This window comes from Rhinolophus hipposideros (assembly GCF_964194185.1).
Source record: "Rhinolophus hipposideros genome assembly, chromosome: 23".
Classification (NCBI taxonomy): Eukaryota; Metazoa; Chordata; class Mammalia; order Chiroptera; family Rhinolophidae; genus Rhinolophus; species Rhinolophus hipposideros.
In genome coordinates this window covers 15,311,750-15,325,423 of record NC_138069.1, presented here as the reverse complement: position 1 = coordinate 15,325,423, position 13,674 = coordinate 15,311,750, and the positions used below count along the sequence as shown (strand labels likewise).

Here is a 13,674-nt window from a genome sequence, read left to right as displayed (position 1 = left end):
CCTAGAGTTCTGAAGACTGTGTGAGCATAGATCTTACTTTTAAAGAAATACTTTCATAGATTTAAAAAAAAGTCTGGAGAGCCAAGTTGTAGGATATCTGGGCCTGATCCTAGGACACCGGGGGCCTCAAGGGGCTCAGCCCTGAGGGAGGGATTCTTTCCAGTCTGCCCTAAATCCTTGTTGCTATTTCACTCTGTCCCCTGTGCACTCTGAGGAGGGAAAGAATAGGTCACCTCCTCAGCTGAGGCTCCTTGAGGACGGGAGAGCACTGAGAAAGGACAGAGGAGGGAGAGTGGGGCTCTCTGGCCTGTTTCCTGAGTTCTCATCCTCTAGCCTGCTGTCTAGCCCAGGAGCCTGGATGAGCATTGGATCTGGGGCACAGGGCTTCACTCCATTCCACCAGGGTGCCTCAAGCTCCCACACCCACACATGGAGGCTGAGCCCATGGGGTGCTTCCCCTTTGGTCAGGGCTCTGCCTGAGCTCCCAGTGAAGCCTGAGATTTGAAAGCATAATGGATTGGGGCGGCCGGTTGCTCAGTAGTTAGCGCGTAGTGCTCATAACGCCAGGGTCGCCAGTTCGATTTCCACATAAGCCAGCGAGCTGCGCCCTCCACAACTAGATTGAAAACAATGGCTTGAGCTTGGAGCTGAGCCGCCAGTGGGTGGTCAGTTTGCTCAGTGGTTAGAGCGCAGTGCTCATAACACCAAGGTCACTGGTTCGATTCCCACATGGGTCAATGAGCTGCGCCCTCCTAGACTGAAGACAACAACTTGACCTGGAGCTGAGTTGCACCCCCCACAACTAGATGGGGGAAAAACACATGGTTCCCCAATATACCCCAATTTAAAAAGTTTATTTTTTAAAAAAGAAAGCAAAGGGGCCGGCCCGGTGGCTCAGGCAGTTAGAGCTCCATGCTCATAACTCCAAAGGCTGCCGGTTCGATTCCCACATGGGCCAGTGGGCTCTCAACCACAAGGTTGCCAGTTCAATTCCTCGAGTCCCGCAAGGGATGGTGGGCAGCACCCCCTGCAACTAAGATTGAACAGGCACCTTGAGCTGAGCTGCTGCTGAGCTCCCGGATGGCTCAGTTGGTTGGAGCGCATCCTCTCAACCACAGGGCTGCCAGTTCGACTCCCACAAGGGATGGTGGGCTGCGCCTCCTGCCACTAGCAACAGCAACTAGACCTGGAGCTGAGCTGCGCCCTCCACAACTAAGACTGAAAGGACAACAACTTGAAGCTGAACGGCACCCTCCACAACTAAGATTGAAAGGACAACAACTTGACTTGGAAAAAAGTCCTGGAAGTACACACTGTTCCCCGATAAAGTCCTGTACCCCTTCCCCAATAAAAAAAATCAAAAAAATAAAAAAAAGAAAGAAAGCATAAATGGCTTCACCTGATGCTGAGTCTATGCCAGCCCCAAAGCACTAGCCCTTTGGGGTATGGACAAATCAAGGACCACAAGAAGAAGGCCCCTATGTCACCCACCAAATTCTAGCAGCTGCCTCGGGCTGGCTTCCGCCCTACCTGCCCTGCCATATCCTCCTGCAGTTGGGAATGGGATGGCATGGAGGTTCTGCCAACACTGGGCACTGGGCCATGTCCTCAGCTTCTGGGGGTAGGCAAACAAGGGGTAGCATTAAGCTCCACTCTGGGCAGGGGACCCAGAGTCCCTGCCTGGGCTGGAGGCCAGCTGAGCCCAGAAATAGCTGAGCCAGAACCCCCTCCCACACACACACACACACACACACACACACACACACACTTAATGAGCCCAAGGGAGGAGTACATGAAGGGGAGCTTCAGGGCAGAGGTGGGCAAAAATGCTCCAAGTCCTCACTATGAACCACCATGTGCCCTGGGACTCATCGTTGTCCCTTCTGGCCTTCGTGGACCCATCTGAAGAATGGGGATATCACCCAGAAGAGGGCTGGTGAGAAAACTTAAAGTCATGAATACTGAGAGAGCTGAGATCCAAGGAAGAATAAACTCTCCACAGAGGTCAAGGAAAAAGGCAGCTATGGTCCACTCTCTCTACCACTACATTTGACAAATGGGGAGACTGAGGCACAGAACCAGGAAAGGCTTTGCCTGAGGTCACATAGTAAGTAACTGACTCTAGAACTCAGGAGTAACCTCATTCTGCACCTGGATGCCCTGGAGGTACAGAATGAGCACCCAGTTTCCCAGGCCCTCCATCAGGCCCTCCCATGACATCAAGGGCTCAAATCTCAACCAGGAGAGTCCACCCAAAGCCGTGACCCTGCCCACTTCCAGCCCTGCTAGCAAGAGCAGGGGAGGTGGGCACAGCTGGGCCACGGGCACCTATACCAAGGAGATGCCTATAATGACAGGCTGGCAGTGGACAGATCCTCTGCATCCTCTCTTGGCCAGAACCAGGCCCTGTTCCAGAGAGAGGCTCCAACTAAGTACTGCCCTTGGGATGACCTTGGTCTCAGCAGCCTCTTTTTCAACACCAACCAAGATGGGGCCCATGATGATAGTGGAACTCTGGCTGGGCCAGGGCTAAATGCCAAACCAGCCACTTTTTGGGTCTCAGCTGCTTCTGAGACAACCATGTCCCCCTCCCCACTCTCCCTATGGCAGCTGGAGTGAGCTGTGGAAACACAAATTACATCACATCCTTCCCTCACTCATTACCCTCCAAGAGCTCCCATTACCTTTCAGTTAGAATCTGGTCTTCTCAGCACAGCCTAAAAAAGCCTTGCCTGAACTGGTTCACTGCCCTCTCCCCATCCCCCACCCCACAGCCACGTGGCCTTCTTTCTGCTCCCTGAGCGCATTCCCACCTCAGGGCCTTTGCACCAGCTGTCCCCTTGGCCTAGAATGCTCTTCCCCTAGATCTTTAAATGACTGCCTCTTCTGTCACTCAGAAGAGGTCTCTCTGACCACCCGGCACCCTCTCACAGACCTCCACAATGCAGCAGATCTGCTAAGGATCACTGAGCAGAACGGAAACCTCCTTTTCTATTTCTTTGCTTACTTCCTGCCCATTTCCCTTCCTAGAACGTAAGTTCAGTGGGGGTAGGGACTATGTCATGTTCGCTGTTGTCTCCCATGGAGCCTAGCGTGGTTCCTGGCAAACAGTGAGCACTTTTTAAATATTTGGACGTGATCATCAGCCCTGTTTTAGGCAGAGGCCGAGAGGCTGGGGAACATGCTCAGGGTCATGAAGCTGGAAAGTGGCAAGACGGGCATTCTGCTTGGAACGATGCTGGACTGTCGTAGGGATAACCTGGTACAGTGCCTTCCATACTGAGATCCAAGTCAGGGACTGTGGGAAGCCCAAGGAAAGGGCCGGAGGAAGGGCCCAGCAGGGAGGGCTCCGGAGCCCAACTTGCTCTATAAGATAGAGGGGAGAGGGGATGCAGGCGCTAGTGTGTATGTCTGTGAGCAAGCATATAGTACAGGCACACACGCATACACACAGAGGGGACTGGGCAAACACTCAGAAGGCAAGCCCCTTGGGTGGTCAGGTGGAAACAAGGAGTCTACAGGCCTAGGGGCCAGGTTCAGAGCAGTGAGACCTACATCGCTGAGCATCTGGGGTAGAAACCATTCTGCTTTGGGAGAAGCCAGGGACAGGGAAGGGACAACCCAGTGCTTCAGGCTAGGGTGGGGGTGGGGAATACAGGTACCCACACTGACCACAGCCACACCCAAGGGCATCAGGTGTCTGGGTGGGTTTGGGTGAAGATCGGGGCATACAGGCCTACTTGGCAGAAATGGGGGTGCAGGACGCAGAGCTGGGATGGGGAACCATGGTGCTGAACACTACCTAGGACAGGAAAATCTAAGCGCCTGTGGGATTTGCAGGAGTGTTTGGAGCCCCAGCAAGGTATGTGGAGGGGGCTGGCACCAGAGAAAATAATTCTGGAATGTCAGTATAGAGGCCACACTGAAGCCACAACTGCCCCAGGGAGCAGGGCTGGGAGCCAGGGTACTCGGGTTTCACCTCCCGTGTGCACCAGAGATCCCTAACCATTTCTAAGTCTTGAGCATCTGGTGAAGCTGTTCAAACTGTGACATATGTGTATATTTTGAGTACTTTTTGAGATGCTCAAGGACCTCTAAAGCCCATCCATAGGCTCTGGGCATGAACCCCAACCTGGAAAACCCCCAAGGACCTCTGACACTGGACACTCAGAGAAAGTTCCATGAGGGCTACTTGGGGTGGGGGAGGGGGGAGAACGCTGAAAACCTTTCATTCTCAGACCTATTCTCTGCCCACTGAGAACCACACAAACATTCTCATGGGTCCCACTGCCCTTCCCCAAAACTCCTGCCACCCTGTGTCCCTAGCTCACCCAGATTTTAGCACACGGGCTGAGATCTTCACACACACACACACACACACGAAAACAAAGGTACACACCTATGAACAGTTAAATAAGATAATCAGTGAAGAGAGCTCAGTGAAGAGAGTTCAGTGATCAGTAGGTGCTCAGAACAGAGCTTAGCCAGCTGTGCCCACACCACTCATGGGCACCCCAGGACCCCACAGGAACCTGCTGAGCCCCAGGCAGCATGAGCAGCAGGAAGCTGACAGGAAGCGCCATCGGTAAGGATCACAGAATCACACAGTTCACCATGCTCCCCCTCCAGCCTCTCCAGCCAAGGAGTCCAGAGGTCAGGACTTTCCTGCCATCCCAGAGTTCTGAGCAGCCTGCCCAGGCACAGACCAGCCTGGGCACGTAACTCCTTAAGGTCCCAACTGTGCGTGGCAGGGAGGTGCCTATGATAATACTGAAGGGATGTCTACCCCGGAGACTGGGAACCCCCCTGCCTCGGTTCCCTAGAGTGATCCTCATGCCTCCTAACCCACTTGGTCTTCCCAGCTTGTGCAGCAATAAGTGCCTCCCCCTGGGACAGTCAAGGTACTGAGTCAGTGCCCCAACTGTGCAGTCAGAAAGACCTGGTTTCAAACCCCAGCTCTGCGACCCGCAAGCTGTGTCACCTCAGGAAAGTTGCCCACCTCTCTGAGTCTCAGCGTCCTCCCGTGTAAAATGGGGAGTGCTCACAGCATCTGCCTCGCAGGAGTGCAGTGAGGACAAAGGAGACGGCATGGGTGCAATGCTCAGCTCAGAGCTGGCCACAAGTGCTCAGGAAAGAGCAGTGGCTCCTGCTTCCCAGAATCCTGTCTCAGGTCTGCAGGAGAATGGGCTGGCTGCCCACACGGGGGGGGGGGTGGAATGCATAGGAGAGCTGCATAGGACGGCAGGCGGCACAGGACACAGGACATGCAGTGGGCCCCAGCAGACATTTGTTCCTTCTCAGGCAGGGGCTTCAGAAGCCCAGCCTGGGAGCGGAGTCAGAGGAAGCTCCTGGGAGCCGGGGAGGAGGCAGGAGTGGGCCAGAGAGAGTGCCCCACCCTTTCCTAAGGCAGGTGGGCACCCTATAGTCCTGGCCCCACCAACACTCCCACCCCAGGCCAGGCACCCTCCTAGCTTACCATCTCAAGACACAAGAGCCACACCAGGTGCTGGGCAAGGAGAGGGGTCTGGGCCTCCCTTAAAAGGCACCTATCCCCTTCAGGTGGTGCCAACTGGGGTCATTAGGGAGCCCAACACCTCCCTGCTTTCCTCCTCTCATTTTGGCCCCTGAGGAACCAGCTTTGCTTGGGTTGTGGGGATCTGAAAAGCCTCCACTGCTCTCATGGTCAGGCAAAGGTCTCTGGGAGCTGGGTACACATTTGCATCTTATCTGCATGTGCCCCACAGCCTGCTGGGAACTTCAAGGGCCCCTGGGCCTCTCTCTGCAAAGGACATCCCTTGACATGTCCTGGCTTGGCTTGCTTCTCTCCCCACCCCCAGCCACTTGGCACCTTCATTTGCCTAGCATTTGCATACTTCTGCATGCTGCTTTGGAGAGTCCTCAACACTGATGAAATTCACAATGTCTGCTATCAAATCCCAAATCATGTTTATAGCTGGTGACTAACCCCGCTGACTTCCCTACAGGGTGAGCCCTCAGTTATCTGGGACCACAAAGGACTAGGCTGTTCAGATGTAGTGACTGGCTACGGTTCTGTGTTCCTGGAGCTCCAGAGGGCACCTGGGACTCATTCTGCTTCTTGAGCTACATTTGACCCATGAGCCTAAGGATTGAGAGTTGAACCCCAAGAACTACAATGGACTGACCAAGTGCAACTCCTCCCAACCAACCCTGCTTGCCTAAAACGCCTAGGCGGGACAGTCCCCAAAGGGCTCAAACTATGAGCAGCCTCCCCCCATCTGCTTCAACAGTCAGGAGATAAGAACTAAGAAATTTCACCCTCCCTTCTCCCTGCTCAATTTTCACTTACCCTGCACTGTCTCACATTCTGTGTCCACCCCCTTCTAAGAAAGCCTCTCTTCCTCTCTGCCTCCTCCCCGTGATTTTCCTCCCCAACCTCTTGATTTTGTAGCTTCACTTAACCTCTCCCTTGCTGTGTCCCCGTCCCCGCTTCTCCTCCTCTTTCCCTGTCCTCTCCTGTTTCTGCTTTAGGTTCAGCACAAGGTCTGACAAAGGTTGTGGTCTCCTTAGGGCTGGTTGAGGGCCAGCAGCATGTAGTACAAAGCAAGCAGGTGTGAAAGGTACCATGCTGGGCCACTCCACTATCACCTCCCTGTGTCCCCATCTCTAAAACTGTCCCTCCTATTCAGCCCTAACCCATTGATGGGAGATGTGGCCACTGGTAAAAGACTCATCCCTTGATGGACAGTCATGGGGTAGGAGAGAAAGAAAGAGTCAGGATGACACCAGCATTTGGGCCCTGAGCACCTAGAAGCATTGAGTTGCCATTCCTGAAAAAAGGAAGATTGGGTGGAGCAGGTTTGAGGAGAAAGACTGAAAGCTCCGCTTTGGACGAGCTGAGTTTGAGGTGTCTAGAAGACATCACTGTTGAGATGCTGAGTAGGCTACTGGAGCTCAGAAGAGAGGTCAAAATTTGGGATCTAAATTTGGGAGCTGGCAGCAGGTAGGTGGTGTTTCAAGCCACAGGACTGGATAAGGAAGACCAGCCGGGCAAGGCTTGAGTCCTGGGGCACTTCAAAACTAAGAGGTGGTGGGGAGGGCGGACGGATGGCTCAGCTGGTTAGAGCGGGAGCTCTTAACAAGGTTGCAGGTTCAATTCCCACATGGGATGGTGGGCTGAATTTAGTGCCCCCAGCAACTAAAGGTTGAAAACAGTGACTGGACTTGGAGCTGAGCTGCGCCCTCCACAACTAGATTGAAGGACAATGACTTGGAGCTGATGGGCCCTGGAGAAACACACTGTTCCCCAACATTCCCCAATTAAAAAAAAATTAAAAGGTGGGGTAGGGGAGAAGGAGCAACCCATGAGGTTGGAGGAAAACAGGAGACTGGATGTCCTAGAGGTCAAGGAATGTTTCAAGGAAGAGGGAGGGTCTGAATGTGTCAAATGCCACAGATGAGGACTGAGAATTGGCAATTGGGCTATTGGGTATAGCAACATGGAGGTCATTGGTGACCTTGAGAAAAGCAGTCAGTGAAGTGGAAGGGAATGAATGCCCAACCAGAGTGAAGTGCAGAGCGAGTTGGAGGAGAGGACATGGAGACAGAGTCTAGACAACACTTCTGGGGTGTTTTGTTGTAAAGGGGAGCAGAGAAATGCAGCGGTAGCTGGCTGGAGAAGACAAGAGAGCCATCTTTTAAGATAGGAGAAGGAACAGCAAGATATCTGCTGATGGCATGATCTGGTAGAGGGGAAACCCATAATGTAAGAGGGGGCACATGCTGGAGCAGTGTCCTCAAGCAGGCGCAAGGGGACAGAATCTAGCTCACAAGTAGAGGAGTGGTCGTCACCAGGAGCAGGGACCCTTCACACACAGTGACTGGAGGAAGGCAGAGCAGTGGGCAGATGTTGGCACATGGGTGAATGTAGCACTGGGAGTCTGAGGAAGTTCTGATTACTTCTACTTTCTCAAAGAAGTAGGAAGCAATGTCATCAGGGCGAGGGAGGACTGGGGAAGAGAGGCTGGGGCAGAGGGAGGAAGAGAAAGTGCGAAATAGTCATCAGGTAGGGGGAGAGGCGCTGGACTGGAGACCTTGGCAAGACTGCAGGATGGCACTAAGGACCCACTTGAAGTGACCAGTTTTGATCTTAAAGTGAGACCAGGTGGGGTAGTGGTTTTTCTCAGCCCCATTCAGCTACGCAGGTCAGATGTGGAGTGGGCCGGGTGTTGGATTTAAACAGGGTTGGGATTTTCTCATGCAAAAATGAAGAAGCAAAATGAGGAAACGTAGTTAAGGGGTCTGCAAGGTAGGGAATATTCAGACTTTTACAGTGGCAGCTGCCTCTCAGCCACCCTTAACCTACCTCAAAATCCCTCCCCGGCTGGTACATGAAAGCCCACCATCCGTTCCCTGCTGTGGGTTGGGCATGGCCTTTCCTCTGCTCTCCTCCCAAAATGAGCTTCTGAGAGGGTGGCTACAAGGAACCACCAAAAACTGGGGAAATGAGCTTCCCACACAACATTCCTCTGACCTGGAAAGCACCTCAGACTCACACACTCAAAACCGAATTCTCCATCACCCTTCCTAGGCCATCGCATGACAGCTCTCCCCACCTCTGGTTGGACCCAGTGCCCATCCGTTCTGCCTCCTAAATCACTCCTTACTCCACCCTCCGTACTCCACCCCTCACCAGCCACCCCCGAGTCCCAGCAGGGCCAGCACGCCACCAACTCCATTCCTTCTGTGCACCACATGCAGCAGCCCCAAATCCAGAGCCAGCATCTTGTGCTGGACCCCATCATGGCCTCCAGACCAGGCTCTTTCCCACCATGCTAGCCCGGCCAATCGCACTCCATCCTCCTCAGAACACCTTTTCCAGCACTCACCTGCTCCATCGATGCCCTCTTAAAAGCCCTTCAGTGGCTCCTGGTGGCCAACTGTGTCCAGATCCCACCCCATTTCTTCCTGTCTTGCCCCCCTCTCTCCCCTCTCCCCTCCTTGTGCCACACTGCTTTCTCTGGGCCTCTCCCCCACTCTAACAGCACCTCCCCTGAGTTGTGGCTCACCCCACTCCCACCCCTGAGGTCGTGAACTCCTTGAAGACCCCATCATGTCTGCTTAAGCATCCTTCCCCAGCCTATGGTTTAAAGTAGGGGTTCAGTCCGTTTTGCTGACCAGGTGCGTGGATGACCAGGTGGATGAAGACTCTGGAAGTAGGGAAAAGAGATTAAAACAAAGGGACTCCTTAGCCAAGTGACCTAACTTAGCACCATCTATTAAAGGACAAGCTAATGACATGTGCTTCCTGATGGGATGCACTGAGAAGGACACAGCATCACCTATGGGATATTCTTGCCAAAAAAATGTTTAACCTGAATCTACTCGTGAGGAAGCAATAACACAAATCCAGAATGTGGGACATTCTAAAACGGACTGACCAGAGCTCTTTAAAATTGACAATGTCACAAAGACTTAAAAAATAAAAATGCTGGGCAATAATACCAGATTAAAGGAGACTAAAGAGATAAAACCAAATGCAATGTGTGACACTTGATTAAAAAAAAATTTTTAACAGCTATAAAGGACATTATGGGACAATTACAGAAATCCAAACATGATTACATATTAGGTGAAACTGTATCATTAAATTTGTTGGATATATTAATAGTATAGTCATTATGTAGCAAAATGTCCTTGTTTCAAGGAATTTGTGCTGAAGTACTTAGAGGTGAAGAGTTATGATGGCTGCAACTTACTTTCACAAGTTTCATAGAGAGAGAAAAAATATGGGCAAAATGTCAACAATTGGCAAATCTAGTTCTCTAGGTGAAGGGTATATAGGAGTAGGTGGGTGTTCACCGTACTTTCAGGTTTCACCAGACAAAAATTAGGGGGGAAGGAAGGGAGTGGAGTGAGACACTCCAAACAGGGGAGCTCAGGGCCTGGCTTGCTGAGGCAGGATTGGGAGGAGCAGGGGCGGGGGCAGCCCTCCACTCCAGCAGCCCACAAGCTGGGCTGTGGGCCTGGGCTGAGCTGGGCTTGATGCTGGAGTCACTAAGTGCCCAGGCAGACACAGACCTGGAGTGGCTCACCACCAAAAGAGGGTGAGACCCCAAGGAGGTGAACTTAGCTGTGAGCAAACCCACTTAGGAAGACTAGGGTTCTGCAGGAAACAGCCAGGTCCCAGGGAGACCAGTAGGGCAGCCCTAGGCTGAAGCAGGGCTGGAAGGAACATGGGCCCTGCCCCACCTCTGCCTGAGCTGTGGCAAGGAGTCAGGTCTGCCCAGGTCCACCCCTCCCCCCAAACACCCCTTGAGGGGTGACAGCCTGAGTGTATCCTCCTGTGTGAGGAGCCAGGCTAAATATAGAGCCCCAGACATAAGATGCCACTCAAAACAGATTTCCCTGGAAAAGACCATCTGGCAAAGGATGTCTAGAGCATCGTCTGTCGAGAGAAGCAGTGAAGCAGTGTGGTTCTCCCACCAGCCAACATCCGGAATGGGAATGTCCCTATCCCACCCCTCTACATTCCAGCTTAGTATCTCAGTTTCCCCCAAGGACACCCCCTTGCTTTAGATGCAAAGGCATTCAGTCCCACCTCCCTCTTTATTTGCATCTTCAAGGAAGAAGAAAATGAGACAGGGATTTAGGTCCAAACCTCAGACAGTTCTGCCCAGGTGCAAATCTTTATCCTGCCACTTACCACCTAGATGACTTTGAATAAGCAACTTCTCCCTGAGCCTTCACAAAATGGGAGCACCTCCCCCTGCAGGCTGTTGTGTGTATGAGAGTACTTAGCACAGTGGTAAGGCTAAATTATAGAAGCTGGGCAAGATAATGTCCCCCAATCCCTCTCTCAGTCCCATCAAGAGCAGGAAGTCCTTCTTTCCAGCTAGCTTTGCTCCGTCCCTTCAGGAAACACTGTGGGTCAGGTGGGCTGGGAGAGTGCCCGGCCATCACTGTCAGAGCAGGACAGGTAGCAGGGGGGAAGCCTCTCGGCCCGGCACAGGCACTCCTGGGGCTACAAGGTACCAGTCACCCAAGCCTTCAGGCTTTAGCCACTGCCAGAGGCAGAGGCAGGGAGACCTTCCAAGGACTTTCCAATCATCCTTCTACCATTAGCTGGGCCACCACAATCCTACTCACCCCAACGTTTGAGAATCCTCTGGTTCAGGTCAACCTGGGGACCTGCCATGTTTCCACCAGGACCAAACTTTGCAATAGCCCCATTGAAAAGCCACTGCCTCTCACCATATATGGGGGAAGGAGAGCTCTTGGAGAGCAGGTTTTTCCTCCAGAGATATGGTGTGGAGGGGAGGTCAGCTGGCCCATTTTACTGATTCAGAGATCACCGGTCACAGAACGTATAGCTTCCATGGGAGGCAGTGTTCCTAACCTCTCAAGGGAAGGGTGGAAGAAATGACTATATCTGCCCAGGGCCAGGGGTTGGCCTTGGAAGAGATCCCAATGCCCCTTATCCACTCTCCCTCAAGCTGCCTGAGTACCTCCCTCCCCCATTAAGCAGCTTCTGTTTCCAGAGTCTAAGAAGGAGCTGGGAAACCCAGGAAAGTCCATATGCCTCTCCCCAGACCCAAGCTGCCCATCTGCCTTGGCCAAACCCTGAGCTCTCTCCCTGCTTCCCATTCACCTACACATCAAGCTCAGCCTGGCTTATCCTGAGCCTGCCAGGAATCTCAGACCCATTTCCATTGTGGCTGGGGCTTCTGCCTGCAGTTCTTCTAAGGGTCCCCAAAACTGGTCTCAAGATGAAGGGGTGGCCTGAAGTAGTGGCCCCCCAGTCCTGTGAAGAAACAATACCCTCAGTTCTGACTCAGAGAGCTCCCAGATCCTCCAGGGGCAGCAAGAGTCAGTAGACTTTCTCCTAGGAGGGGGTCAGCTGGGCAGGGGGTGCCATATCTGGACTCCCTGCCCCACCCCAGCCCCAGAAGCAGGCTCCAAGGACCCCTTCCTCCCTGCGGCTGCCACAGCCATTATGTGTCTCTTCGCCTTGCCCACTGCCTGCCACGCCCCCATGCAAGCCCCTGCTTTAGCGGCAGAGCTCAGAGCCCATGAGGCCTGGCTTCCAAGCCAGGCTGTCAAAGTTGGAAAACTGGAAACAGAAATAAATCCTCAAAGCTGCTCGGTGGTAAAGGTGGCTGCCGGCAGGCCCGGCACCCAACACCCCAAGTCCCCAGCAACCGAGCTCCCACTGATATCCCTCAATACACACATTTACACTCAGGGGGGATCAGGAGACAGAGCCCAGGAGACAATTGGGCCAGCCGGCCCTGACCCTCCCTACAGGCTGGCCTGGGGCTCTGCAGTAGTGCCCGCACTCCCTGGCCCAGACCTGGCCATCCCGGGGCTTCCTCTTTCGCCCTATCTCCATGACAACCGTATCCTTCGGATGCTCCAGCCGCCACAGAATTGATCTCGAAATGTAGCTTTGTTAGCAGAGCCTGGCTGGCACGGAGGGCGGAGGGCGGCGCCGCCTCCCAACAAGCGTGTCCCACCCCCAGCACCCCCTCACAGGCCCCCAGCCGGGCTTCGGGAGGGGCGGGGTCCCGGAGCATGCGGGGCCCTGGGGACAAGGTGGCCCCGCGGCCCCACTCACCGCTCCTGGCCCCAGTGGCTGGGTCCAGCCTGTCACGGCGGGGCCATGCGGAGGCCGCCGCCGGACTGACCGTCCCACTCCTCCGCTGCCGCCTGTCGGGGCTCCTGGGCCCGCTTCTGTCCCTTCGGGTGTGTGAGCCGCGCTGTGGAGAAGCTGAGCAGAGATGGGGGGACTGACGGTAGGAGGGAGGAACGGAAGGAGAGAAGGAGGGAGGGAGGAGCGGGAAGGGAGGGGAAGGGTGGGGGTACTGCAGGCGGCGGGTGGCGGGAGCGGAGCCAGGAGGCCACAGTGACCACCCTAGCCGGCTGGCCCGTCACGCCTCCACACCAAGGGCTGTACTGTGCGCCCTGACCCAGCCCGGGAGGGTGCAGCCAGCCCCGTCCAGCACAGCCCCGTGCCGGCCCTTTAAGAAAGTGGGGGAAGGGAGCACCTCGAGGTTCCGCCCCCCACCTTCCCAGCCCTGCCGGCCCCAGCTGTCCTCTAACCCCCGCCCCCTGGGCAGGACCCTCCGGCCCGGACCCTGAGCCCTCGGATCCCTTGAGCCCTCCTCCAGGTGAAAGAGGGAGCGGTCCTTGCCCTCCACACCCAGGGGAGACCCGACCCTGACAGGGGAGGAGTGCAGGGGGCAAGCAAGGTGGCCGATCCCAGAGAGAGAAAGAGAGAGGCAGAGCCTTCCCTACCTACCTATCACGGAGACAGACAGAGGGACAGACAGACCGGAGTACGCGGTTAGAAGGAGGGCTAGGGACAGAGCTGGAAGGGGTGGATACAGGAGATAAGGACAAAAGGGAGAGACCCTGCGGGGGGAGGTGAGCAGTGGGTCCAATGAAGGACGCAGAGCTCCAGCACAGGTTAGGGCATGGCTGCCCTCGGCAGAAAGACTGAGGGTGCTCTGGGCTGTGTAAACGATCTCTCACGGTCCCTGCCCCACACACCCTCCCCCATGATAGTCACCGCTGTGAAGCCCTACCCCCACCCCAGGACCCTAGCTCCAAAGAAGAAAGTTGACAGTATTGTACCTGGGCTAGACACAAGGAAGAACTTCCTGGCTGTGAGGCTCTTGCAGGATAAGCCTGCAC

General features: G+C 54.5%; 1 protein-coding gene across 3 annotated transcripts in view; it reads right to left on the bottom strand.

Moving 5' to 3' along the window:
- The window catches only part of PSD2 (pleckstrin and Sec7 domain containing 2), a 48,566-nt gene extending 35,842 nt beyond the window's left edge, over window positions 1-12,724 (bottom strand). For all 3 annotated transcript variants that reach the window (XM_081036090.1, XM_081036089.1, XM_081036088.1), the window contains exon 1: window positions 12,596-12,724. The gene's annotated coding sequence lies outside the window, so the exon portion shown is untranslated. The remainder of the gene's footprint in view (window positions 1-12,595) is intronic.
- Window positions 12,725-13,674: the final 950 nt, after the last annotated feature.